This window comes from Pan troglodytes, chromosome 1 (assembly GCF_028858775.2).
Source record: "Pan troglodytes isolate AG18354 chromosome 1, NHGRI_mPanTro3-v2.0_pri, whole genome shotgun sequence".
Classification (NCBI taxonomy): domain Eukaryota; kingdom Metazoa; phylum Chordata; class Mammalia; order Primates; family Hominidae; genus Pan; species Pan troglodytes.
In genome coordinates, this window is record NC_072398.2 from 100,346,559 (window position 1) to 100,374,360 (window position 27,802).

General features: G+C 42.3%; 3 pseudogenes; all 3 read right to left on the bottom strand.

Moving 5' to 3' along the window:
* Positions 1-501: 501 nt before the first annotated feature.
* LOC129144324 (endogenous retrovirus group K member 113 Env polyprotein-like) lies at positions 502-2,600 on the bottom strand (annotated as a pseudogene).
* Positions 2,601-5,148: 2,548 nt separating this feature from the next.
* LOC134809766 (endogenous retrovirus group K member 8 Gag polyprotein-like) lies at positions 5,149-10,494 on the bottom strand (annotated as a pseudogene).
* Positions 10,495-13,963: 3,469 nt separating this feature from the next.
* LOC100613363 (protein FRG2-like-2) lies at positions 13,964-16,760 on the bottom strand (annotated as a pseudogene).
* Positions 16,761-27,802: the final 11,042 nt, after the last annotated feature.

Here is a 27,802-nt window from a genome sequence, read left to right on the forward strand (position 1 = left end):
GTCTCAGTAAATAGAACGTATGATCAGGTTTTACATGGAGGCATTCCATTCCCAGGGACAAGCAGGACATTGATGCCTTCCTCTTATCTCAACTGCAAATAGGCCTTCCTCTTTCACTAATCCTCTTCAGCACAGACCCTTTATGGGTGTCAGGCTGGGGGATGACCCAAGAGGCCATATCTCAGGCTATCACCTGGGGAGGAACCTTGGACAATACCTGGCTTTCCTGTTCAGAGGTCTCTGTGGCCTTCTGCAGTGTATTGTGTCCCTGGGTACTCGAGATTAGAGAATGGTGATGACTTTCACCAAGCATACTGCCTTCAAACACATTTTTAACAAAGCACATCCTGCATAGCCCTAAATCCATTAAACCTTGAGTCAACACAGCACATGTCTCTGTGGGCACAGGGTTGGGGCTAGGGTTACAGATTAACAGCATCTCAAGGCAGAAGAATTTCTTCTAGTACAGAACAAAATGGAGTTTCTTATGTCTACTTCTTTCTACATAGACACAGGAACAGTCTGATCTCTCTTTCTTTTCCTCACATTTCCCCCCTTTCTTTTTGACAAAACCACCATTGTCATCATGACCCATTCTCGATGGTCGCTGTCTCTTTGGAGCTGCTGGTTACACTGACTAACAACAGACAGAACAGATGCACAAGGATTAATATGAAATTTACAGTAGTTGAACTTCCGGTGGTCTTGACCCAAGTGACAGGGTTAAGATTTGTGAGGCCGTCAGAAACTCCTGCAATTGCCTCAGTTCCTGGTACTAAATTTAAATGGGCTTTGGAGGCTTCAAAAATTTGTTCTTTTAATTTGGAAATATCTAAAGTAAGATTATCTTCTCTTCCCTTTAGATGGCATCTAACCATGTCCCATTGATGTTCAGACTTATTATAAACTCTTGATGTAATACAAAAATCTGACATATTCCAGTCACACTGTAACTGAAACTGATGTTCCAAGCTCATGAGCCTATATCCCATCCAAATGACAGTTTGTCTAAGATTATTAATTTGATTTGCCAATTTTTGATCAATACCAGATTGTGAATTCCACAATCTTGTAGAATTTTTTTGCCAATCATTAACAAAGTTTACTGTTTTCACAGAAGAGTGTAATGCAACTTCTGCCACAGTGGCCATAGCTGTGACTTCAATTAATCCCATAATCACTGCACTTAAAGTAAAAATGAACCTTTTGGATCTACTTAGAATGGCTTTCAATACTTCAGTCAAAATATGGATGGATGACGAGGCCTCCCACGGTTGGACCATGGACACAGGGATCCAAACGCATGCCTTCTCTTGCTCTCACTAGTAGAATATGGTGCTGCCAATTAAAAGTCAAATCAATGCAAGTAAACAATCTGAAATTTTCACAGGTTATAGTTTGAGCATCTGGTTTAATAACTATGTTTCCTACAACTAGCATATAAGGGGGCTTTACACAACTTTGCAAAGGCACTTTCAGACTGGAATTTAGGTGGATAGTATAAAATGGTTTATGATCTCTTGTTTCTATAGCTTGATTTCCAGACCAAATTCTAATTTGATGTGAGGCCACAGTAAGCCTTCATAATTCTGGATTTTCAGGATCAGAAACAGGACTTATTATTTTTGGTCTTGGAGTAGAGATTCCTTTTTCTCCCCATTCCCAAGGATAGAAAGACTGTAATATTTTGTGCTCATGTTTGTCTAAACTTTCTGCTAAGTCACTATTAACAGCTGGACTCACTTGTGCACTGGGACACGATTGAGTTTGTCCTGTTCAATTGTGGTAGAATTGACCTCAAGGTGCCCAATCTATAATAGTTCCGAATTCATTGTTTTGCAATATCATTGCACTATTGGCCACACATTCTTCCCAAACTAAAACTTCTGTGCCTTTTGATCCTTTGGGAATTTCCTTGGGGCAAGGCTTTCTTTTAGGCCTAAACTTTAATGATCTTTGATAAGAAAAGTCCGTAAGTAATTTACCTGTGGCTTGAGTGACGTTCCAGTTACCACATGATAAGTAAATCTACTGGTTGTACTGACCGTAGGTATTTCTACCAACCAATTTTGGATTGCAGGTATTAAACATCCTGGTGCTCTCCCTAGGCAAATAAGAGGATAACGATACCCAGTGGAAATATTCATTATCATTCCTCCTTCCTCAGGTTTGGCAGGGCAATGATCATCTATGGGGCCAGGTACCCATACGCTATTATTAACTTATACTTCAATAGGATTATCCATCCACCTGACTGCCCAAATTAAGGGTAGGAAAAGCACATAGGCCCGGTAGGTATAACTAGCTGCCGCTACTCCTGCAGGCATGGGGAGACTTACCACCATTGATACAATCATTGAAGCTGCAAGCAGCATATTCTCTGAAGTTTGTGTCACCTTTGTGGTCTCTAGGCTTCTTTTAGCTAACTGTGTCAGCTTCTTTAATTGTGCCCAAGTTGGCAGCTCTGCTTTCTTGGTGGATGACAACTTCATCTGTTCTTCTGACATCACGATTTTGTTCATCTTGTGAGTTGATGGTGCTCGATTGTGGTGCTTCCATCTCCGTGGAGGTACTTTTCTTTGCATCTCCGATGGGTTCATTGTAGAACTTCAAATGTCTAGTGGGTATCCAAACAGGAAGCTGATTTTCTTCTGGTGAAACACAAGCAAAATCTCTCCCCCACGTTACCACCTTTCCTATTTCCCATGTATTATTTTTGCTGTCTTTCCACCAAATCAGTTTTCCTTCATGTGGGCTGTTCTTTTTACCAGTGAGATGTTGTTCTGCAGAGGTAGTAGTCTGATTTCTATAAATGTTTAAAAAAATTAAACTATAAAGTGCTAGATTAAGTTGCATCTGAAGAGTGATACACTCCTTACTGTCTACCCCTTCTTTTTGTTTAAATAATTGAGTTTTGAGTGTTCTATTAGTTCTTTCAACTATAGCCTGTCCTTGGGAATTATAGGGAATTCCTGTTGTATGTGTAATTTTCCACTGATTTAAGAATTTTTGGAAAGCTTTACTACAGTATCCTGCCCCATTGTCAGTTTCATTTTTTTCTGGAACTCCCATGACAGCAAAAGAAGATAATAAATGTTTTTTTTAACTTGGAAAGTACTTTCTCCAGTCTGGCAGGTTGCCCACATGAAATGTGAATAAGTATCAACTGTTACATGGACACATGATAATTTTCCAAATGAAGGTACATGCGTGACATCCATTTGCCATAACTCATTAGGACATAGACCTCTGGGATTAACTCCTGCCTCTTGAGTGGGCAGGTATAGGACTCGACACTGGGTGCAATGTTGTACAATATTTTTTGCCTGTTTCCATGTGACATCAAATTTCTTTTTTAATCCTGCTGCATTTGCATGAGTCAAATCATGAAGTTCTTGTGCTTTTATGAATGCAGATGATACGAGTAAGTCAGCTTGTTCATTTGCTTTAGTTAAAGGCCCTGGTAAATTAGGGTGTGCTTGAATATGAGTAATATAAAATGGGAAATTTCTTTTTCTCACAGTTTGTTGTAATAAATTGAACAGCTGGTTTAACTGATCATCCATGCTATATTTAATTAGAGTTGTCTCAACCTCCATTGCAGACTGTACTACATATGCAGAATATTATACAATATTAATAGGTTGATTAAAATCTTGTAACACTGTAATGACTGCAACCAACTCTGCTCTTTGAGCCAATTGATATTGAGTTGTGATGACTCGTTCTTTTGGTCCTGTGTAAGCCACTTTTCCATTGCTGGAACCACCAGTAAACACTGTCAGAGCATTTTCTAAAGGTTTATTTCTGGTAATTTTAGGTAAAATCCAAGTGGTTAATTTTGAAAACTGGAAGATTTTTGTTTTTGGGTAATGATTATCAATAATTCCTACAAAATTAGCAAGACCACGCTGCCATGCACCAGAATTGATAAAGGCTTGTCTAACTTGTTCCTTGTTTAAAGGAAAAACTATTTTGTTTGGGTCATTTCCAAACAATTTTACTATTCATAATCTTCCCTGACCAATTAATGTAGCTATTTGATCCAGGTACAATGTAAAAGTCTTAATTATACTGTGAGGGAGGAATGACCACTCCACAAGATCAGTATTTTGGACAATGATGCCTGTTGGAGAACGTGTAGTAGCAAAAATCAAAAGTTGGAATGGGGCTAAGGGATCTATTCTATTTATTTGCACTGACTGAATTTTTTCTTCCACGAATTTAATTTCTTTTGTTGCCTCTGGGGTTAATATTCTTTTACTATTTAAGTCTGGGTCTCCTCTTAAGATAGAGAACAAATTTGACATGGCATAAGTAGGAATGCCTAGAGTTGGCTGAATCCAATTAATATCTCCCAGCAATTTTTGAAAGTCATTTAATGTTTTAAATGTGTCTTTTCTTATTTCTATTTTTTGTGGCTTAATTTTTCTATTTTCTGTCTGCATCCCTAAATAATGAAAAGGAGTAGAGGTTTGAATCTTATCAGATGCTATTGTCAGTCCTGTGTTGGCAACCTGTGCTTGCAGAAATGTGTAAGAGTCAATTAATTTGTCTCTCATTTCTGCAGCACACAAAATATCATCAACATAATGAATGACAAAAGAGTCTGAAAACTTGTCTCTAATTGGTTGAAGGGCTTGGCCTATGAAAGCCTGACAAATAGTTGGACTATTAAGCATTCCCTGAGATAACACTTTCCACTGAATCCTGGTGGCTGGTTCCTTATTGTTTATGGCTTATATAGTAAAAGCAAATTTTTTAAAATCCTGCTCCTCCAGAGAAATGGTGAAAAGGCAACCTTCAGATCAATTATAATTAAAGACCATTCTTTTGGGATCGTGGTGGGAGAGGGCAACCCAGGTTGGAGAGGCCCCTTGGGTTGAATTACGGCATTTACAGCCCTTAAGTCAGTTAACATATGCCATCTGCCAGATTTTTTTCTGAATTACAAACACAGGAGAATTCCAAGGCAAAAATGAAGGCTCAGTATGTCCCTTTTCTAATTGTTCCTTTGCTAATAAATGCAAAGCCTCCAGTTTTTGTTTTCGTAGTGGCCACTGACTTACCCATACTGGTTTTTCTATTTTCCAAGTTAATGGAATGGGTTTACGAGGCTCTACAGTGGCTACCCCTATAAAGGATACACTATTCCTTTTTTTCTTGATTTTCCTCAGCCTCAATTGGGACTTTAATGCCGTTTTCACTCTTTCCTAGTCCCTTTCCTGTTACATATCCCATTTTAGTCGTGATTGTTTGACTCATGAGGCTGTATAATGGAGTGGGCATAGTGATTTCCGCACCCCATTGTTGTGATAAATCTCGACCCCACAGATTAACAGGAATTGAAGTAATCATTGGCTGAACAGTACTTTTTTGATTATCCAGCCCTAAACAATGTAAAATCATAGTACTTTGATACACTTCTGAGGCAGTGCCTATGCTGACAAGTCCTGTAGCAGCCTTTTGTTTAGTCCAATTTTTTGGCCATTGATTTAAGGCAATGATAGAGACATCTGCTCCGGGGTCTCCTACCTCTTCAAACTGTTTTACTTGAATAATGGCCTTATACACAGGTCTGCTTTCTGAGACCTGACTTTCCCAATATGCAGCCTTTCCTGCCATATCAGTGCTTCCAAACCCTCCTGTTCTTAGTATCTCACTGTTTCCAACCTTAATATAAGGTAGGAATAATAATTGAGCAATCATGTCTCCTGGACTGGCACTGCAAGGAATTGAGGAGCTAATAACCAATTGAATTTCTCCTTTGTAGTCTGAATCAACCACACCAGTAATAATTTGAACTCCCTTTAGATTTAAACTTGATCTTCCTAAGATGAGTCCTACAGTCCCCTCACGCAGTGGGCCATATGTCCCTGTGGGGATTTTTTGTGTAGGCTCCCCTGGAAGCAGAGAAACTGCTTGTATAGTACATAAATCTACTGCTGCACTGCTGCTTGTGGTGGGGGACTATTGTTGTATTGTGGTAACTGGCTCGTTCCTTGAGGCACTTGTGACAGCTGGGGTTGTTGCCCCTGAAAATGCTGAGGAACAAAGGGCTGAATGGGGAACACCCCAGTTGGTTGCGGGGCCTGAGGCTGTCCCTTCTTCCCATTTCCCAACAACAGTTGCCCATTTTTATCAAATTTAGAATGACATTGATTAGCCCAATGGTTTCCTTTTCCACATCTTGGACATAGGCCAGGTGACTCTTTATTTTTTTGTCATAGTAGTTTGAGTTGTTATATTTTGCTTATTTGGGACTGGGCAATTCTCAAATAAGCAACAACAATTTGACCAGAATTTTAACATTTTCCCCCAAATGTTCTAACTTGTCCTCCTAAAGTGACTCCAGTTATTGCTTGAGCCATTAGCATAGCTTTATGCATAGCTCCTCCAATCCCATCACAGGCTTTTACCTACTCTGAGATTACACCTGATCCTGCCGGGACCTTCCATTTTAATGGCTTAATGGCTGATTGACACTCAGGATTGGCGTTTTTGTATGCCATCAACTCCTCTATGACCTTATGGGCATTCTGATCAGTAATTGACTTTTGAGCAGCATCTTGGAGTCTTGCCACAAAACCAGGGTAAGGCTCTTTAGAGCCATGTCTTCTTGTATTGAATGAGGGGCTGGCGTTTCCTGGGTCTTGGATTTTTTTCCCAGGCCCTAAGGCAGATAGCTCTAACTTGCTTAATGGCCTCATTTTGCATTACTGCTTGTTGATTAATAGTGCTCCAATTTTGACCTGTTCTTAATAGTTGATCTAAATCTATGTTAACTGGAGGATTGGAGGCTCTATTTTTTAGGACATGTTCTTGTACCCCATCAATCCACCAGGTCTTAAATTGTAAAATTTGAGAAGGTGAGAGTGATGATTTGGCCAGAATTTCCCAATCATAAGGAATAAGTCTATTTCCATGAGCAATGGAATCTAATAATATTGTCAGATAAAGGGAGTTGGGTCCATACTGTTTTACTCCCTTTTTCATGTCTTTTAGCACTTTCATAGTAAATGACTCATATCTGGCATCAGCTTGGGGAGGCGCTCCCTCTTAGTCCCCTTCTCCAGGTGATACGGGCTCTAATATTACTGGGAACTGCCATGCTTCAATATCTCCTTGTTTTCTTGCCTTATCAATAATTTCATGTAATGCACTACCCTGTCTACTAGGTGGTGATATAGGATTAAGTCTCATAGTGGGCGGCTGAGGCTATATAACGCCTTGCCCTGCAGAGCTGGAAACATTCTGGCTGTGCCTACTGATTTTCTGGGGGCGGCCGATACTGAATTTCGGCTGGCGGCCAGTATTTATAGGCTACCGGCGGTTGGGTCTTATTTTCTACTGGCTGATATTGTGGATACTGTATCTGGATTGGCATTGCCATGATAGAGACTCAATCCTTTTCTATTTGACATTCTCTTGGGGTTTGTACTTGTCTAAGCTGCATTTGAGGTTGTAATGTTACAGGCAGCTGAACCGCTGGAGGAGGAGTTGGCCATCGTGGTTTAGACTGATGGCCCCAATAATTCTGGACCTTTTCTGCCCAATTTTGATGGTTCAGAATATATTACTTCCTGTAATTGATTGTAGTCAACATTTTGCGTTGACCGAGCCATTACAGACTCTGCTACATATTTACAATGTGAACTTTCTGTTCCTTTCTTGAATTCTGTCCCTGCCTCTTCTTCACAATTTATTACACAGCTTTCAGGGGCATCAGAAACTGAAACTCTTCTCCTGTTTGAAACGGTTCCAAAGCTACTTCAATAATGGTCCAATCATTCCATACTGTAAGTGGGATGATTTTACCCTCCCTATTTGCTTGTTTTAATCTTTACCAGTTTTTTCCCAGTCTTTTAGATCTAAAGTTCCCTGTTCTGGAAACCATGGGCAGAATTGTTCTATTGTTTGAAATAGCGTGATTAGATTTTCTGTAGAGACTCTAACTTCCCCTCTTCTTAAAATAATTTTAATAAAGCTGAGATAAGAGGTATATTTACTTTCAGTTTGTCCCAGTGTTACCCTGGGTTCCCCCGAGTGCACAAGCTTACCGGAATCTCTCGTCGACTTGTCCTCAACGATTACACTCTAGCATATCTTCACCATAGAGAAAGGCACCCACATGGGGCACCAGATGAAGGGGGCCTCCTCTGCACACCTGTTGGTATTTCTTAAAAGGTGGAAATGAGAGACTGAGAAAAGAAATAAGACACAGAGACAAAGTATAGAGGAAGAAAGTGGGCCCAGGGGACTGGCGCTCAGCAAGTGAGGACCTGCACAGACACTGGTCTCTGAGTTCCCTCAGTATTTATAGATCACTATCTCTGCTATCTCGGTGAGGGGGATGTGACAGGACTGTAGGGTAGTGGTAGGGAGAGGGCAACATGTGAGCGAAGAACTCTGTGTCATAAATAGGTATAAGGCAACGTGCTGTGCCTGGATGTGCACATAGGCCAGATTTATGTTTGACTCTACACAACCATCTCAGTGCAGTAAAGAGCAGTATTGCCACCAGCATGTCTCACCTCCAGCCATAAGGCGGTTTTCTCCTATCTCAGTAAATAGACTGTACCATGGGGTTTTACACTGAGACATTCCATTCTCAGGGACGAGCAGGAGACAGATGCTTTCCTCTTATCTCAACTGCAAAGAGACCTTCCTCTTTCACTACTCTTCCTCAGCACAGACCCTTTACGGGTGTTGGACTGGGGGACAGTAAGGACTTTCCCTTCCCACGAGGCTGTATCTCAGTCTGTCTCAGTGGGGGGAAACCTTGGATAATACCCAGGCATTCTTGGGCAGAGGTCCGTGTGGCCTTCTGCAATCCACTGTGTCCCTGGTAAATCGAGACTAGAGAATGGTGATGACTTTTACCAAGCATACTGCCTGCAAACACGTTTTTGACAAAGCACATCCTACACAGCCCTAAATCCATTAAACCTTGAGTCAACACAGCACATGTTTCTGCGAGCATAGGGTTGGGGCTTAGGTTACAAATTAACATCTCAAAGCAGAACAATTTTTATTAGTACAGATCAAAATGGAGTTTCTTGTCTTCCTTTTTCTACATAGTCACAGTAACAGTCTGATCTCTCTCTTTCCCCCACAGCCACCCTGGACTGGATGCCTGGCCCTTCAATTCTGAAACCAAATCTGAATCCTGGACTTCAAAAGACCGTTTTTCTCTCTGCCTTCTTTTCTCTGTTTCTTGCACCTTTTCTCCCTCTGTCCATCCTTCCCTCTGTTCTTCCCTCACTCCCCTTGTTCTTCCCTCCCTTTCTCCCTACCTCCCTCTTTCTCTCCCTTCCACAGTCCCTCCGTCCATCCAGCCATTTCATCCTCCATCCTTCTCTCCCACTCTGTCTCCATTCCTCTCCCCATCTCTGCCTGCCTTCCCTCTTGCCTGGAAAGGGCAGCACCCCGGTTTTGTGGTGTCTCGGGGTCTCCATTTAGTTGCAAATTGCTCCACAGTGCTGGCGAGGAGACCGGCGGGACACAGGTTGGTGGGTGACCATGGAGCGAAGAGGCAGAGGAGTCGAGCCACTGAAAGGAGAGCAGGCCTGGCTTCTGCCCAGGCCCAGTGTTTTGCAGGACTGAGGTCTCTGCCCCCAACTCCACTGAATAACCTAGAGGGGAAAAAGGGATGAGAGCTCTGCCTGGGCTGTCCCGAAAGCCTAGGCGGCTGTTTGCGGATCCACGCATGCACCATAGATGGCCCAACTCTCAGTATTAGGGCCGGCTCTGTGATCCCCAGAATGCTCAGGAAAGAATGACAGCCCTCCTCTGGACCTGGAACTCAGGGATCCTAGACAGGTGAACTGGAAGGGAAGACACGCCTTTTCATACTGGGCCAGAGGCTGCCGCACTGCCCCCACCCCACCCCAACCCCTTGTCCTAAAGCTCCTCCAGCTGAGCCCCGTATTATTTCTGGCTGAGGAGTGGTTCCAACAAAGAGGGCTCTTCCACGTCCTTCAGCTCCCTCAGTGACTCCGGATCTAGGAAAGGTTGTGCCTTTTGCAGAACCTCTGGGGTCGACAGGAACTCATCTAACAGGCTGGAGGTGAGTGCAGGTGAGCGCTGAGGCTCCTGGAGTGGTTGGGAGGGTGCCTGGATGGCTTGCATCTGTGCTTGACACACGGAGGCCTCCGGGGTCTCGGGCTCCGGAGGTGGAGGTACCCAGGATTTGGGTTCCCATGCCACCCTGGCAGACTGGGGCTTTAGCCCTACCACGAACTCCGGTGGGACATGTGTGGGGCAAGCACACCTTGCCCCTGTGACTCAGCTTGAGCTGGCCCAAGCTGTCCCACTGAGCACGCGTCCAGCAGGCCACCATGCGGCGGGTCCTTGTCCCACTGGCATCTGTTCAGGTGCGGAAGTCACTGAGGAGTCTGAGGATGGGACAGCCCCACTTCTGGAAGAATCAGGGCAGCGAACACAAATCTCCAGGTGTGGGGGCAGGTTGGGATATTCCTTCTGCCTGCGCATCCTGGGTGGGCTGTAGGATGCGGACGGCCCTTGCTGCCTGGCTCATGAAAGCCTCCTGTGGTAGAGCCCCAGGCGCGCAGGGCATATGGGGTGTGAGAAGCTCCATTCCCCATGCCCCCGTGTGGGTGAGGGGGACTGAGGAGGGAGGAGGGTGACACCCGCCAGGGGCCGCATTGCACAAACCGTCTGCATGTGTGGATGTCCTGCCACCCTGGCCTGGATGTCTGACCCTTCGATTCTGAAACCAAATCTGAATCCTGAACCCTGGGAGGCTGGTCTCTCTGGCCAGCTTCTTTCTGGTGGCGATGCCTGGAAAGCGATCTTTCTCAAAGGCTCAGATGGGCACTGTGGTCTGAGATCAGGTGATGGCGGTCCGCTTTCGCCTGCCTTCTTGTGGGCTGTGATTCCCAGGCCAGGGCTGAGACCCCAGCCGATGCTGCCTCAGCAGGCGTGATCTCTCCTGAAACCTTGGCTCCAGAATGCCAATCGCTGAGGCCAACTGTTCTCTGGTGGCGATGCCCCGGCTACGTGTTCCGTTCAAAGCATGCTCACATCCCTTTGGCTCTGGGTACAAACGAGTCTCCTTCACCATCCTCGTCCTTGAGCTTCCGTGGGGAAACGGTTGTCAGAAGGTGTGTGGAGAGCCGTCACTGGGACACTTGGCATAATTTCATAGACAGGCATGGGCAGAGAGAGGCTGGCCGGCTCACGTAGGCCTCAGTCGGCCTCTGTCCTGCAGGAAGGCCCAGGCAGGAGGCCGGCCCTGCCAGCGGCTCTTATAAAGACCTACCACCTGCACCCTTTCATGAATATGCATGAACTCCAGGATCCTTCGGCCCAGAGTAGCCCGCCCTCGGGTGCGGAAAACTGCCGGTATCAGGGCCTTGTGGGCCGGGTGGCTGTAGGGCCAGATTGGATGGGAAAGATGGGCTTCTGGGCTGGCTGTCTGGAGTTCTCCAGTAATTCTATGGAAACTGGAAGCCTCTCTCGGGGCTTGCACACATTTTCAGGTAGAAACCACCCTGGAAGGGTGGAGTGTGGAAGTGAACCTCCATGACAGTCTTGAGTTTCCCAGGCCCTCTCAGTGAAGGTGGCAATATCTGTGGGTGTCGCCATTGCCATGATGGTCGCACACACAAAGGTGTGTGGATGTCGTTCATTTTCATGTAGAAAATGAGAGAGAAACCACAGAGAAAAGAAAAGTCCCCAACATGATGGCTTGAGGACAGATTCCTGTTTCCTGAAACATGGGGAGTCTCCAATGTGGCTTGTTTGGAAACTGGAAAGGAGAGCACCAACGTGATGCTGATTTTCCATGCTTTCCTAGAGGTTTCTTTGTCCCCTCAGAGCTTGGGAAACAAATCATCAACATGATCACGCTTTCCGGGCCCAGAGACACGTGAGCAACAGGCACCCTTGCAAAGGGCAAAGAAACGTGGAATCTGAAATCATGCTTCAGTCGGCCTGAGTGTGACTCCTGTGTGCATGGGACTACCCACCTCCCGCTCTGCTGCAGGGCTCAACGTGGGAACATGTCATCAGTGAACCATGTGGATGAAAAATGGACTGCCACCCAATTCTCAGCTCATTGCTTTCTAGGGAATTCACTCATTCCTTGGGAGATGGGATTCATCTGAATGGCTCCGGGATGAAGTAACTCAGGCTGGCGATCTGGAGGGCCAGTGAGCACCCTGATGGCTGATGCAGCTGTGGGCCTAGTCCTTAGCCCACACTGGGAGCCCTGCATTTTCCCGGAGCACGAGGTCCCGCTGGTCCTGGAGGCAGAAGACCGCTTTTCTCTCTGTCTTCCTCTCTCTGTCTCTTGCTCCCTTTCTCCCTCTGTCCTTCCCTTACTCCCTCCCTCCCATTTCCTACGTCCCTTCCTCCCCCTCTATCCCCTTTTCCCTTTCCAGTGTCCCTCTGTCCATCTGTCCTTTTCTCACTCCATTCCTCCTTTTCTCCCTGTCTTGTTTCCTTTCCCCATCTCTATTTTTCAACATTATATGATCCTATTTTGTGTACCTGTGTGATAACATTTTTTTAGCAATAAAGTTCATTTTCATTAAGGTATGTACATTGTTATTTAGACACGTTATTTATGTATATTTGTTTAATAGATATACATTTATTTCACAGTTATTATACAGCATAGTTGACACTTATAAGCAGTGTCAACCCGAAAATTGTGTGACTCATATGACTATGATTCTTTTCTATTGCAGTGGTCGAGAACAAAATCTCTATATCTGCAATTTAGATCTGTGTATTATCATTGAATTGGCCCCATTTACTGGAGTGATAGAACACTATTTCCTGACTATGACAAGAGCTATGGGCTCTGGGGAGGTCAGGGTTAAGATGATGCAGAAGTGAAGATAAGACATACTCTTTTTCACATCTTTAGTAAATACAAATTCCTTATAAAAGAAGGACAAAATTATCTTGAAATTTAAAATTCCAAACAACATTAGTGTTTATCTCATTATTACATAAAATTAAAATTATAAAGCGACCAAACAAGTAATTAATACACTTAGATAATGAAAGATTGTATGATCTCAGTACAAAATACAAGTAGAATATAAGTCAAATATAACAAAATACACTGTATTGTAGTATGTGATGGAATCTCCATATCCTGCAATACAATACCATCAATTGAAATGTATAAAATACAATAGAATTTAAATTTAGGATGTTAAACATGAAATGAAATATGAGACAGGTGAATAAATAAGTACAATCATTTATCATTTACTATATCTTAAGTTTTATGTAGAAATATTAAAAGTAAACAGCTTGCATAGTAATTTTACTATAATTATATCAAACTGTAAAAATGTATAGACATTTTCCCATAGGGATTGCTATTAATGGTTTGTGGATATTAGTACTCCATGGGTTCAGGCTGGAAGAGTGAGAGCCTACAACATTTTCTGAATTAAAAGAGGAGCAATTTCTTGGTAAGGTGGCTCATGCCTGTAATCCCAGCACTTTGGGAGGCCAAGGCTGGCAGATCACTTGAGTTGAAAGCCAACCTGGCCAACATGACAAAACTCCGTCTCTACTAACGTATACAAGAAAAAAAATTAGCCAGGCATTGTGGTACATACCTGTAGTCCCAGCTACTTGGGAGGCTGAGGCATCAGAATTGTTCAAACCCAGGAAGCAGAGGTTGCAGTGAGCTAAAGTTGTGCCACTGCATTTCAGCCTGGGTAACATAGCAAGACTGTCTCAAAAAAAAAAAAAAAAAAAAGAGCATATAATTTTATATTTACTTTTCTATAATCTAAAATATGCAAATACATATGATTACATTCTAATATTTTTCTAATTATGTAGAAATGCATGACTGTCATCAGACATCCAAAAGGCATCAAATGTCTAACACAAAGTATAAAATTTGTCTATAGCCTTAGCACTCTGCCAAACGCAGGGCTCACCATTCTGAGTATATCGATCAAGTTTCTTTCTTATGACTTCTTCAGTTCTGTCATTTATTAACGCAATGCATCTAAAATTGTTGCTGCTGGTCATCTGGAAGAATCTGAGGAGTAGCAGGTACTTGTTCTCATTCCCAGAGCTGCATCCTCTGCTGAATAGGGTCAGGGTGCTTCCATCTCAGGTTCATCTGATCTACTGACAGGCTCAGTTCTTTCCTGCCCAGGGAAGGGATGGGCTTCTCTATCCAGGGCTGAATCCCCAGGACCACACAGTGTGGCTGGAACAAGCAAGCCCTCCGCAGGGAAGACATAAGCTGCCTGGGTGGCCATGGAATAGAAGGTCTGCATTTGGGCACACAGAGGCCCCCGAAGCTGAGGGAGCAGTGTCAGCTGCTCCCAGGTTAGTGGAGAATGGACCTGCTGTGCCCACACCTGGGCTATGTCTTGATAAATAGCCTCTGACATAGCTCGCACTGAGATCACCAAGCTTTTTCGAAGTGACAACGATTGGACTCCTAGGGCCCGAGACCTGTGCCACTTGCTGCGCCCAGTGCAAGCCCTCGAATGTCCCCTATAGTGGACATCACAGCTCTCCTGGATTTTGCTGTTGTGCACAGCAGTGGAGGACTTTGATATTTTTTTTCAACGTCAAGCTGCACTCCTCTTCTGCACAGTTCCCTGCAGAGAAAGCATGTGAGAGACTCGCCAGAGCAGTTCCCACAGACCCCCATTTCCAGAACCTCCTGTGCACCCAGGTGAATCCCACTTGTCTCCCCCACTCCTTCCTGACCATCTCAGTGCTGGAAGGAAGTGAAACTGAACCCCTTCCGAGTCACCAAATATATTCTGGATGCTAAGTTTGAAGGGGGTCTGCCCCTCCACACCTGTGGGTATTTCTCGTCAGGTAGGATGAGAGACTGAGAAAAGAAATAAGACTCAGAGACAAAGTATAGAGAAAAAATAGTGGGCCCAGGGGACGGGCACACTCATCATGCGAGGACCTGCACTGGTGCTGGTCTCTGAGTTCCTTCAGTATTTATTGATGGCTATTTTCACTATCTTGGCAAGGGGAGTGCGGCAGGAGAACAGGGTGAACAGGGTAATGGCGAGGAGAAGGTTAGCAGGAAAATATGTGAATAATGGAATCTGCGTCATAAATAACTTCAAGGAAAGGTACTGTGCCTGGATGTGGATGTAGGCTAGATTTATGCTTCTCTTTACCCAAACATCTCAGTGTAGCAAACAATAACAGACCAGTATTGCTACCAGCATATCTTGGCTCCAGCCACAGGGCAGTTTTCTCGTATCTCAGAATAGAATGAATAGTCAGCTTTACTCTGAGACATTCCGTTCCCAGGGACATGCGGGAAACAGAGGACTTGCTCTTACCTCAACCGCAAAGACGCCTTCCTCTTTTACTAATCCTCCTCAGCACAGACCCTTTGCTGGTGTCGGGCTGGGATACGGTAAGTTCTTTCCCTTCCCACGAGGCCATATCTCAGCCTGTCTCAGTGGGGGGAAACCTTGGACAATACCCAGACTTTTTCAGGCAGAGGTCCCTGTGGCTTTCCACAGTGCATCATGTCCCTGGTTAATAGAGAATGGAGAATGGCGAGGACTTTTGCCAAGCATACTTTCTGCAAACATATTGTTAACAAGGCACCTCCTGCAGAGCCCTAAATCCCTTAAACCTTGATTTAATACAGCACATGTTTCTGTGAGCACAGGGTTGGGGCTAAAGTTACAGATTAAGAGCATCTCAAAGCAGAAAAATTTTTCTTTGTACAGATCAAAATGGAGTTTCTTTTGTCTTCCTTTTTCTACATAGACACAGTAACAGTCTGATCTCTCTTCCTTTCCTCCACAAGATCTCAAAAAAAAATTTGTCACTAAGTAACTCCGTTCCTGCTCAAGCCTCGTATAAAATTTTCCTATTTGCCTTTTGGAGCAAATCAAAAAGAACAAAAAAAACCCACCACCAACAACAGCAACAACAAAAAACTCCAAGATTCTACCTGCCCTGTCTTGGCAGCTCTCCTTGAAACTGATTTTTCTTTTCCTGCAGTTTCCCCGATATGAGCTGGACTCTGGTTCTGTGGATACAATGAGAGTTTGAGAAAGTGCCTTCAACTGAACACCCCGAAATTCCTAGTCCATCCTAGACACACAGGAGCTGAGGTAAGCACCAAACCCCAACTCTCTTCTGTTCTCCAGTGTCCAGGATCTGTACGACTCTGGCTGCCGAAGAGCTCCCAGTTTCCTTCCCTTGGGAGCCTGTGTTGCTGGCCCGTCCCTTCTCACCTTGAAAGAGTCAAATCTTACCTGATCCGGCAGTGCTTCATTTCCTCAGAATTCTCCTCCTCATTTGGATTGGGCTCCGGTCCTACTGCAGAAGAAAGTTTAGGTGACTCACCTCTCCCTAGGTAGAGTCCCATATTCCATCTCTGATGCATTTTTGCAGATCAGTCTTCCAAGTGAAGCTCTTCTGCCAGTATCATGCGTGAACACATTTCTCAAAGACCCCTGATGGTGCTAAGCCATTTCCCATCACCAATCTCAAAATAGAACCCTACCAAAGACACATAGGTCAGTATCCCTGATTCCATTCCTCCTTCTAGCCTCCAGAGGAGCAGCCCAAGGCTTTACCTTGCTTTTGTTTGTGTTTCTCACTGGAATGGGAGGGGCAGTCTCGCCTTTTCCTTTGAATGGTTTCTTCTCATCTGAGCCCTTTTCTGTAAAGGAGATCTGTTGAAAAGGGGGCTGGTCAGTGGAGCATTGGATGGAGGAGCAGTGGGAATCGGGGTCTTCATTTCCCTTTCCCATGTCGGAGCTCAAGAGACAGGTGCTCTCTCTTATTCCTCTACTACTTAAATAGCAGAGACCCTTCTCTACTATCTTACACGTCCAAAGGCAGAGGGTGGGTTATTCTGCTAGACCTCCCTTTTATACGTCCCTTGGCTGGGTCTGGCTTAATCTTCTTGGCTGAAGAGTTTTATCCCTCTTGCCACTTAATTGAGCCTCAATAAGAAAACTTTCTTGCTGTAGTTCTACTGGGGACCCACACACAGTTAAGGAGAGACAATTTTCAGGATCCTGTCATAGTGACAAGAAAACAAATACCCTGGAGCACAGGGATCAGAAGATTGGGGAATCATTCCTTCTGATTTCTGTCCCAGTTCCTACCTGGAAATATGTATGATCCAGTTCATATGTATAATTAAACATATCTATATTGACATATATATTTTGCACAGAAAGAAAATGTATTATACATAGTATTAACATTACATACGCAGATATTATAATTTCTCAAATGCTTGGAAACAACAAATGTAAAATGATGGTTGATTGTATTAGATCCACACATATATGATGAAATAAAATTTCAGGGAAAATCTAAATACCAAATAAAATGGCCCTTTCTACCTTAAAAATGGGGAAGATAATTAAATCAAAAGCACTAAAATTGAGCTGATTAGATTAGAGCCAATGCTAACCTAATCAGACACTGATTCCTGAGGCAGCAAAAAGTGTAGGTGGAAAAGCTACCCCCCTTTCTCACCCTGCCTCAGTCTTCCTGGGAGCACCACTGTGTTCTGTGGAATTTATTTAGCCTCTCTAGTAAAAATGGACTTGTTCCCAAAGAGGTAATCCAACTGATCACAAGAAAAACAGCCTAGATTCTGAACATTCAGCTCCTGTCTTTACACCACAGACACCACCTGAATACCATTAAAGCCCACATTGTTTCTCAACACTCACCATCAAGACATATCCAGAGCAGCCTCTCAAAATTGCCTCAGTGAGGCGAGACAAAGTGTGGTGGAGCTCCAGGTTCAGAACAGCTGCCTCATCCCTTCCTACTGTGGCAGAGTCTGTCTCTGCAGGTCAGAGCCCTCAAACTATAGAAGGGTTAGTTCATTTCCCAGCAAGTGTCCCCTAAAAGGACCTTCTTGTCTCCCAGTCTTCTGAGGAAATCATTCAGGAATAAGACCTTCTAAGTTAGGGAGTACTCAGCTTCCAGTCCCAAATGACTGACTGATGAATTGATTCCCTGAGGAGGAGAAAGACTGTGTTTGGTGAGTCTGTGTTTTCCCAGCTGTGCTGTCTGTGCAAATAGTGGAACCAAAAAAAAAATTAGTGGTAGACAAACACTGCCTAGTGAAATTGTCTCAATGTAAATGGAACTTATCATAATATCGTTATATATTATAATATGATATCATAAAATTTATTTGGCATATAATAAATTTTGATATATTCTGATATCATAATATATAAAATTTTGTCAGGTAATTTTATGAGAAAATTGAGTTAAATTTTGTAACTACATTAACATATAAACTCAATAGAAAGCTAGGAAAATTATCTGCTCTTGTGTAAATGACTGCTTTTTGAATAACTATAAAAGGTATGAAGGGGGGTCTGCTACTTACTTGATAAATAAGTACTTAATAAGTACTTGATAAGACATCAACTTCCAAATCTTTGCTGTTTTTAACCAGTGCGCTCTCAAGATATGAAAATATTTTACTCTAATTAATCATTTTCATAGATATCGTAACAGGAATTTTGTTCATTTTGGGTTAATAAATTATTATAACATTTATTTGTTATTAATAGTTTATGTCATTATTAAAATATACTCCTACAGATAACACATTACACAGGTGTCTTGATTTGTCCTTTAATCTCAGATAAATTGTTTAAATTTTTTAATTAAATTCTATTTATTTTAGATAAAAGAGACCTTGTAGCTGCCATATGCTGCACTTTGTTAGAAAGGGAAATTATCAGGCAAAACTCAGGCCTGGCTGGGTGCGGTGGCTCCTGTCTGTAATCCCAGCACGTTGCAAGGCCAACGTATGCAGATCACCTGAGGTAAGGAGTTCGAGGCCACCCTGGCCAACATAAGGAAACCCTGCCTGTACTAAAAATACAAAAAAAAAATTAGCTGGGTGTGGTGGTGCACACCTGTAATCCTAGCTACTTGGGAGGCTGAGGCAGGAGGATCGCTTGAACCTGGGATGCGGAGGTTTCCGTGAGCCAAGATCACGCCACTGCACTCAACCCTGGATGACAGTGCAAAAGTCCATCTCAAAAAAAAAAAAAAAACTCATGCTTATTTTGATCAATATCTAGACTTTAGATAACGTTTCTAGGTGTCCCCTTTTAATAAAAATCCAAACCAAAGCAAACAAAACATTTCTAGGTAATTCCCATGACTATTAATGACTGTTAAATTGGTACTTTTATTTTTAAGAAAGGGATTGTTTATATGGATGTGTTGATGTGTCAAACATGAACAGTTAAGATTGTACCTTTTCTTGACATAGCCTCACTCTGTCACTCAGGGTAGAGTGTGGTGCTACAATAACAACTCACTGCAGCTTTGACCGCCCCGACTCCAGTGATCCTCCTAAATCAGCCTCCCAAATAGCTGGGACTACAAGTGTGTGCCACCATGCTGAACTAATTTTTTAAAAATTGTTGTAGAGATGAGGTCTTACTATCTTGCCCCTGTGAGGTCTTGTTATATTGCCCAGGCTTGTCTCAAACTCCTGAGCTCTGGCTCCCAAAGTGGTGAGGTTACAAATGTGAGCCACCATGTCTAGCCAAGATGAGACCTTTCAATGAATGCACATCTTATCTAAAAAAAAAACTGATTAAAACATAAAGTCTGAATTAAAAATTGGTTCACATTAATAATTTTTAATTTGGGTACTTCTATTGTTAAAAGAGGGATTGTTTATATGGGTGTGTTTATGTGTAAAAAGCTAGTGAAGATTGAACCTTTATTTTATTTTTTTTTTTTGAGACAGAGTCTCCTTCTGTCACCAGGCTGATGTGCAGTGGCACAATCACAACTCACTGCAGCCTCAAACTCCTGGAAGCAAGGGATCCTGCTAGTCAACATCCAAAGTAGCTGGAACTACAGGCGTGCATCACCATGCCTGATTTTTTTTAAAATTTTTAATAAAGATGTGGTCTCACTATGCTGCCCAGGATGCTCTCAAACTCCTGACCTCAAATGTTCCTCTTGCCTTGTCAGGAGGTATTACACAGGCTTAAGCCATTGTGCTCAGCCAAGATTTTACTTTCAATGAGCACATATTTTATATCAGAAAAAATAATAATAAAGAATAAAGTCTGTGTGAGAAATGGGTTGAAGTAGAGATAATACAAATTGGCATGTTATTAGTTGTTGTTGAGCCTGGGTAACAGGCCTATTGCACTGTTTCTTTTATTTTGTATATGTTTTAAATTTTCTGTAATAAAGCATGTATAAGAATACAAACTTGATCTACAGTGTTAGCTCTTATGATCTTAGTGACTTTGATGGAGCAAAAAGAGAGAAAGTGGTTGCCAGGGCATCAGTGAGCCTGGTTCTATTTCTAGGTTACACAAGTGTGTTCACTTTGTAATAATTGCTTAAGCTTTATGTGATTTCTTTATATATGTCACTCTGCATGAATGTTACACATATATAAAAATTTGAATGTTACCTATTTGCACAAAATTTTAACTTAATATCTCAGAATAATAGCACTGTTTTGTGTTGTTTTAAAGTGGGACATATTTACTCAGGACATCATCAGATGGATATTAATATTCCAAGGTATTTATTCATGTCCTAACACTTTGGTGACTTTCTAGGTCTTTCCATGTTTACATCAGTTTAGTAAGAAGGATAGTTTTAATTTTTTAGGGTATAGGCCAGGCACTGTGGCTCATGCCTACAATCTCAGCTCTTTGGGAGGCCAAGGTAGGAGAATCATTTGATTCCAGTATTTTGAGTTTTTTTTAGGATGCAATTATTCTTCAGCAAAGTCCTCTCCTCACGGTGATGAGGTTCAGCTGTACAAGGACACCTAGCGCGTACTATGCATTTGGTATGAGTAGAACTGGATTGAACCAGGAACAAAATGTATAGCAGAAGTCAGTCTGCAAAGAAAAGTAGGTAATGCAGGTAATATCGGAAGACCACAACTCAGCAGCAAATCTTTCCATTCATTTCAGGAAACCATTTGCCACTAGTTCGCCAGAAGAGATAGATTTAAAGCAGCAGTTTGGGGGTTTGGTTGTAACCCATAGTCACACACAGAGATGAATTAATTTATCTATCACCTTTAGAGTTTAGGTAATTTTAAAAGCCTCTCTGGTGATTCCCATGTGCATCCACGGATAACAACCCCTGGTTCGGGGTGAGAATTGCATTTGCTGTGTATGCATTTCCTGTGTGCAGTGGTGATTTGCCCCATGGCCACTCCTGAGTTTGGGGTCTTAGAAAATACACTTGACCTGTTACAAAGTCAAAAAACAACTACAAGACACACTTATCTGTTTGGCTAAAATGCAACAGGAGAAAATATCTTCTCAACAGATGTATCAGGATGACACTTGCTTTCGGAGTAAAAGGTGGTTTCAAGCACAATATAGCACTTTTTCCCAAAGGCTTTCAAGGCCTTTTGCGATCATATCCTTATGAATCACAGGAATAAAAAAATAATAGTTATATAATTGTCAAATATTGTATTAGGAAAAAATTAAGGACATGTCTTCCATGCTCGGGTACCCTGATTAAAATCAGTTAAGACCCATCTGCCTGGTGTGGTGGCTCACACCTGTAATTCCAGCACTTTGAAAGGTGGAGGCTGGAGGATCACTTGAGCTCAAGAGTTCAAGACCAGCCTGCCCAGCATAGCAAAACCTCATCTCTGTCAAAAATACAAAAATTAGCCGGTTGTGGTAGTGTGCACCTGTGGTCCCAGTTACTCAGGAGGCTGAGGTGGGAGAATCACTGGAGCACAGAATGTCAAAGCTGCAGTGAGCCACTGCACCCCAGCCAGAATGACAGGAAAAGAGACCCTGTCTCAGAAATAAAAATAAATAAAAGAGAACTGTTCTTTCAGACACCCTCATTCTTCTACATAAAACATGGGGCTTTTGACCTGAAATGTTTTAAGATAAACTGAAAATTCTCCCATGTTCAAGAGCAGTAGATGGGGTTTGCTCACTTCCTGCTATTTGAGTGAAAGCAAGGCAGAGGCCTGGAGACTCAAACAGATGAATATATTAATTGCTTTCTTTTCATATGATGTATTAATCTATTCTTGCATAGCTATTAAAAAAATCCTGAGACTGAGTAATTTATAAGAAAAGAGTTTGATTGGCTCATGGTTCTGCAGGCTGGACAGGAAGCATAGCATCAGGGTCTGCTTCTGGGAAGGCCTTGGGAAGCTTACAATCATGGTGAAAGTGGAGCAGGCATCTCACATGGTAGAAGAAGGAACAAGAAAGATGAGGGAGAGACGGGCCACACTTCTAAACAACTAGATCTCACGAGTACTCACTATCACAAGAATGGCACAGAGCCATGAGGGATTCACCCCGTGATTCAACCACCTCCTCCCCAGGCCCCACCTGCCACACTGAATATTAAACTTCTATATGAGATTTAGAGGGGATATCAAAACTACATCACATGTGATCCCAAAAAATCCCTCTGAGCAGTCCACCCTTTTTTCTCTATCCCTCTCATCTGTTTATATAGATTTTATTCTGCACATTTTCTTTTTCAGATAAGTAATTTTTAAAATGGAAGAAAAAGTAGAAATGCTAGGCCCTTCACGTAAATCCTGAAAATTACAGAAAACTTAGCACCTAACTCCCAGGGTGCTATGAGGATTAACTCACATCATGTGATGTTTCCTGAACAGTGCTCTCTAACAGACTTCTGAACACATAGTATGTGCTCAATAAACATCGTATTAACTCTTGTGTACATATTTTCCAAATGCAGACTTACGCAAACATTGATGCATTCTCTAGGCTTTCTAAACTGTTAAGAGCCAGCAGAAAATGACATGTTTGAAAATGTTGATAGGTGGTTTCCATTTTGGCCCAAAGGATTTGTGCTGTGGAAGAGTGTTGGGTGTCAGGAACACTATGCTGTGTCTACTTTCTCTAGCTGAGTGCTACTATATTGAATGTAGTGGGAGAAACATCAGCATTAAGAGAAGACTTTTTAAAGAAGCCAATTTATGGGCCCCTTCCAAACCTGCAGAATCACATTACCAAGAGAGAGGCCTGGAATCGGAAATAATTTATATGCACATTGAAACTTGAGAGGCAGCCTGGTGTGGTGGCTCACACCTGTAATCCCAACACTTTGGGAGGTTAAGGTGGGCAGATCACCTGAGGTCAGGCGTTCAAAACCAGCCTGGGCAACAGGGCCAAACCGTGTCTGTACTAAAATATACAAAAATTAGCCAGGTGTGGTGACTGGTGCCTGTAATCCTACCTACTCAGGTGGCTGAGACTGGAGAATCACTTGAACCTGGGAGACAGAGGTTGCAGTGAGCTGAGATCGTACCACTGCACTCCCGCCTGGACAATGAGTGAAAAGTCTGTCAAAAAAAAAAAAAAGAAAGAGAGAAAGAAAGAGAGAAAGAAAGGAAGGAAGGAAGGAAAGAAGGAAGGAAAGAAGGAAGGAAAGAAGAAAGCAAGAGAAAAGAAAAAAGAAACAAAAGAAACTTAGAAACTTTACAGGCAATGCTTAGCTAAGTGACTGTCAGCCCAGGCTTCCAATCATAATCACATGGCCAGCTTAAAGAAATACTATCACCTGTGCCCTCCCCAGAGACTCTGTCTATTGGTCTTGGTGGGAGCATCTATGTGGTTGTAATTAGAAAGTCAAATTGTCCCTCTTTGATAATTGCATAATATCATATACACAAAAAATCTAAAGACCACAAAAGCCTCTTAGATTTGATAAATAAATGTAATAATGTTTCAGGATGCAAAAATTAATGTACAAAAATTAGTAGCATTTTTATACACTAATGATGATCAAGCTGAGAACTGAATTAAAAAGTCACTTCCTTTTACAATAACTATAAAAAAGGTTAAATACCTAGAAATACAATTAGTCAAAGAGATGAAACATATCTACAAGGAAAACTACAAAACACTGATGAAAGAAATTGTACATGACACAAATGGGAAAAACATCCCATGCTCATGGGTTGGAAGAATTTTGATCATTAAAATGGCCATAATACCCAAAGCAATCTACATATTAAAGGCAATTCCTACCAAAATGCCAATGTTATTTTTCATAGAATTAGAAAAGAAATTCTAAAATTCACATGGAACCAAAAATAGAACCTGAATAGCCAAAGCAAATCTAAGCAAAGAGAACAAAGCTGGAGATGTTACATTACCTGACTTAAAATTATACTAGAAGGCTTTAGTAACCAAAACAACATGGTACTGATATAAATTGACACATAGATCAATGGTACAGAATACAGAACCTAGAAATAAAGCCACATACCTACAAACAACTGATATTTTACAAAGTCAACAAAAACATACACTGGAGAAATGACATCCTATTCAACAAATTGTGCTGGAAAAGTTATATTGCCATATGCAGAAGCATGGAATGGGACACATATCTCCCACCATATACAACAATCAACTCAATATGGATTAAAAGACTAAAATGTAACATTTGAAACTATAAAAATGCTAGAAGAAACTCTAGGATAAACTCTTCTGGACATTGACTTGGACAAAGAATTTATGACTAAGATCTCAAAAGCAGATATAACAATAACAAAAATAAACAAAAGGAACTCGATGAAACTAAAAAGCTCCTGAAAACGAGCTTTTTAATTAACAGAACGAGAAAAAAATCTATGGAATGAGATAAATATTTATAAGTTTTGCATGTGACAAAGAACTAATATCCACAATATACAAGGAACTCAAACAGCTCTGCAAAAATAAAACAAGGAACTTCATTAAAAAGCAGGCAAAGAACATGACCAGACATTTTTCAAAAAAAAAAAAAGACAATGATGGTCAACAAGCATGTAAAAGATGCTCAACATTGCTAAAGGTCAGAGAAATACTGATTAAAAACCACAATGGGATACCAACTTACACCATGCAGAATGGCTATTATAAAAAGCAGAAAAATGAGATATCGGCAAGGATACAGAGCAAAGAGAACACTCATACATTGTTTGTGGAAATGTAACTTTCTACAACCTCTATGGAAAACAGTATGGAGATTTCTCAAAAGACTAAAACTAGAACTTCCATTTGATTCAGCACTCCCTCTACTTGGTATCTACCCAAAGGAAATAATTTATTACATAAAGAAAATACCCATGCTCATATGTTTATCACAGCACTATTGACAATAGCCAATATATGAAATTAATTTAAATTTATCAATTAATAATCGAATAAAGAAAACGTGCTAATACATTTACACCATGGAATACTACTCAGCCATGAAGAAGAATAAAATCATGTCTTTTGAAACAACATGAATGAAACCGGAGGCCATTATTGGAAGTGAAAAAACTCAGAAACAGAAAATCGAATTCTGCATTTTCTCACTTGTTAGTGGGAACTCAATTATGCATACACTTGGATATAGAGACTGGAAAAATAGACACTGGAGATTCAGAAAGATGGGAGGTTGGCAGAGGGTTTAGGAATGAGAAAATAACTAATTGGGAAAATAAACAGCATTCAGATGACTGTCACGCCAAAAGCCCATATTTCATCACTATGCAACATGCTTCTGTGAGGGAGCTGCATTTGTACTCTCTAACATACTAATAAAGAGGAAAATAAAGGCTGGACGCAGTGGCTCAAACCTACAATCCTAGCACTTTGAGAGGCCGAGGCAGGCGGATCACGTGGTCAGTTCAAGACCAGCCTGGCCAATATAGTGAAACCCCGTCTCTAGTAAAAATACAAAAATTAGCTGGGCATAGTGGAAACCTCCTGTAGTTCCAGCTACTCGGGAGGCTGAGGCAGGAGAATCACTTGAACCCAGGAGGTGGAGGTTGTGGTGAGCCGAGATTGTGTCACTGCACTCCAGCCTGGGATACAGGGAGATTCCTTCTCAAAAAAAAAAAAAAAAAGAGAGAGAGAGAAAACCACTTTGGCTTTTATAAAATGGGTGAACTGAATAGACTTTATAATTTTCATAAAAATTAGATTAGGCAGAAAATAATTTTAATAAAAAATAATGTATTATAAGAATAGTACAGAAAGATAATTTGGTGAATTAGAGTAGTTAGTACCTAGCACATAAAATATGTTAGGCAAGATTCTAAGCCACTTAGACATTTATGAACAGAATATCTAACAGAATAAAATCAATAACACAAAGATTCATTGGCAATGACAAATTGACATATTTTCAATCATGTTAGATGATATTAAAACCATTAATAAATTTACTATTTTGTTTCATAATAATAAAAAGTCAAATAACTTCATTAAAAAGATTGACTAATTAGGCAGATAGATAAATGGGCAGCATTTTGACCATTAGACAGAGGATACACATTTTCAAAGACCAGACAAAATTATTTATTTTTTGTTGGGGAGAGAACAGTTTTATTATGTGGGGATATAGTGGGGTCCTCTCCCTGGGAGGTGGGATCTTCCACTGTTTACCCACGGCAGTGCTTCAGGAGGCGCCATGCTATTCAGTGCTGGGCTCAGCTGGGGTCTGGGCCTTGGAGAAGGCAAACTGTGCAGGGAAGCAGTAGCTGTGGGGTCCTCACAGCCCGCTCCACCCAGCTGCATCGGGCCTCCTGGTGCTCCTCAGGCTCCCGCCGAGTCTGCGACTCTGTATGACAGTGAACCATCCTGACCAGACCTTTATCCTCACAGCCAAGTTGGACGCAGGTCAGGCATTTCTGCTTCCTCCCCTTGGACTGGACTTTGCACTTGGGTTTCTTCCAGTCCTTCCTCCGGCCGCTTGTCTGTCTGCCGGAGCTTAAATTCCAGCCTCACAAATGTTCCAGCTGGGAAGAGCATGTCCATGGCACTGTTCACACTCCAGGAAGGCCTGCTGCACGGGTGGGTGCTTGTAGATTCCTCCAGGGCCACTTGCAGGTCCCAGCACTGGCCCCGTGAGCTCGACACTCCCCGCGCCCCCCTCGCAGACCCACAGGGACAGCGAGATCCGCAGCCACCTCAGGCTTCCCCTGTCACTCCAGCCCTGTGAAGCGTGCATGCCCCACTTAGTTCTCCAAGCCCACTGGGAGCCACCTCCTCCCCTGCCCTGCCTCTGGGGGGGGGGGGGCCATGCACATAGAAACCTGGGCAGAGGCGAAGGAACCAGGAAATGTCCCTTTCTCCACACTGACCTTGGGGTCCTCTCCACTCCCTCCCACCCTGCCCGCACTGTTCCCTGGGGCCCACAGTTTCAGCAAAGTTCCCTGCCACACCGGGAAGCAGTCCTGTTGCCCACTCTCACCCTTACTTCTTTTCTGGCCCATTCTCTCTCCCCACTGGGTCTCCGACATGACTTCCTCTCCTCCCTGATGTCCCCGGAGCCCCTCTGGGCTTCCCCAGCTCAGTCCCCTCACTGACCGCATCTCCCTCCCACCCTTCACCAAATCTCCTGGGTCCTATGGGGTGCCCCCAATCTCCGGGGCCCAAGTCAACCAGACAAAATTATTTTAAATGAGAAGATTGAATTCATGAAAGCAGGAATCCGTCTGATTATATTTTAAAGAATTTTGAAATGATAATAGCAACTATCAATTTAAAGTTTAACCGGAGTTCAGAATACCCACTATTTTACCAAAAACAAACAAACAAAAAAACCTGTTTTAGCTAACGAACTAATTCAGTAAATTTTCAAGATACATATGAACATCAGTTGCATTTTTTTAAAGTAACAACAAAATATCTGAAAAAGGAATAAAGATAATTCCATTTACAATATTATCAAATTGAATGAAATACTTAGGAATGAGTTTAACAAAGAATATGAAAGATCTGCATACTGAAAAGTATAAAATGTTGAGGAAAGAAAT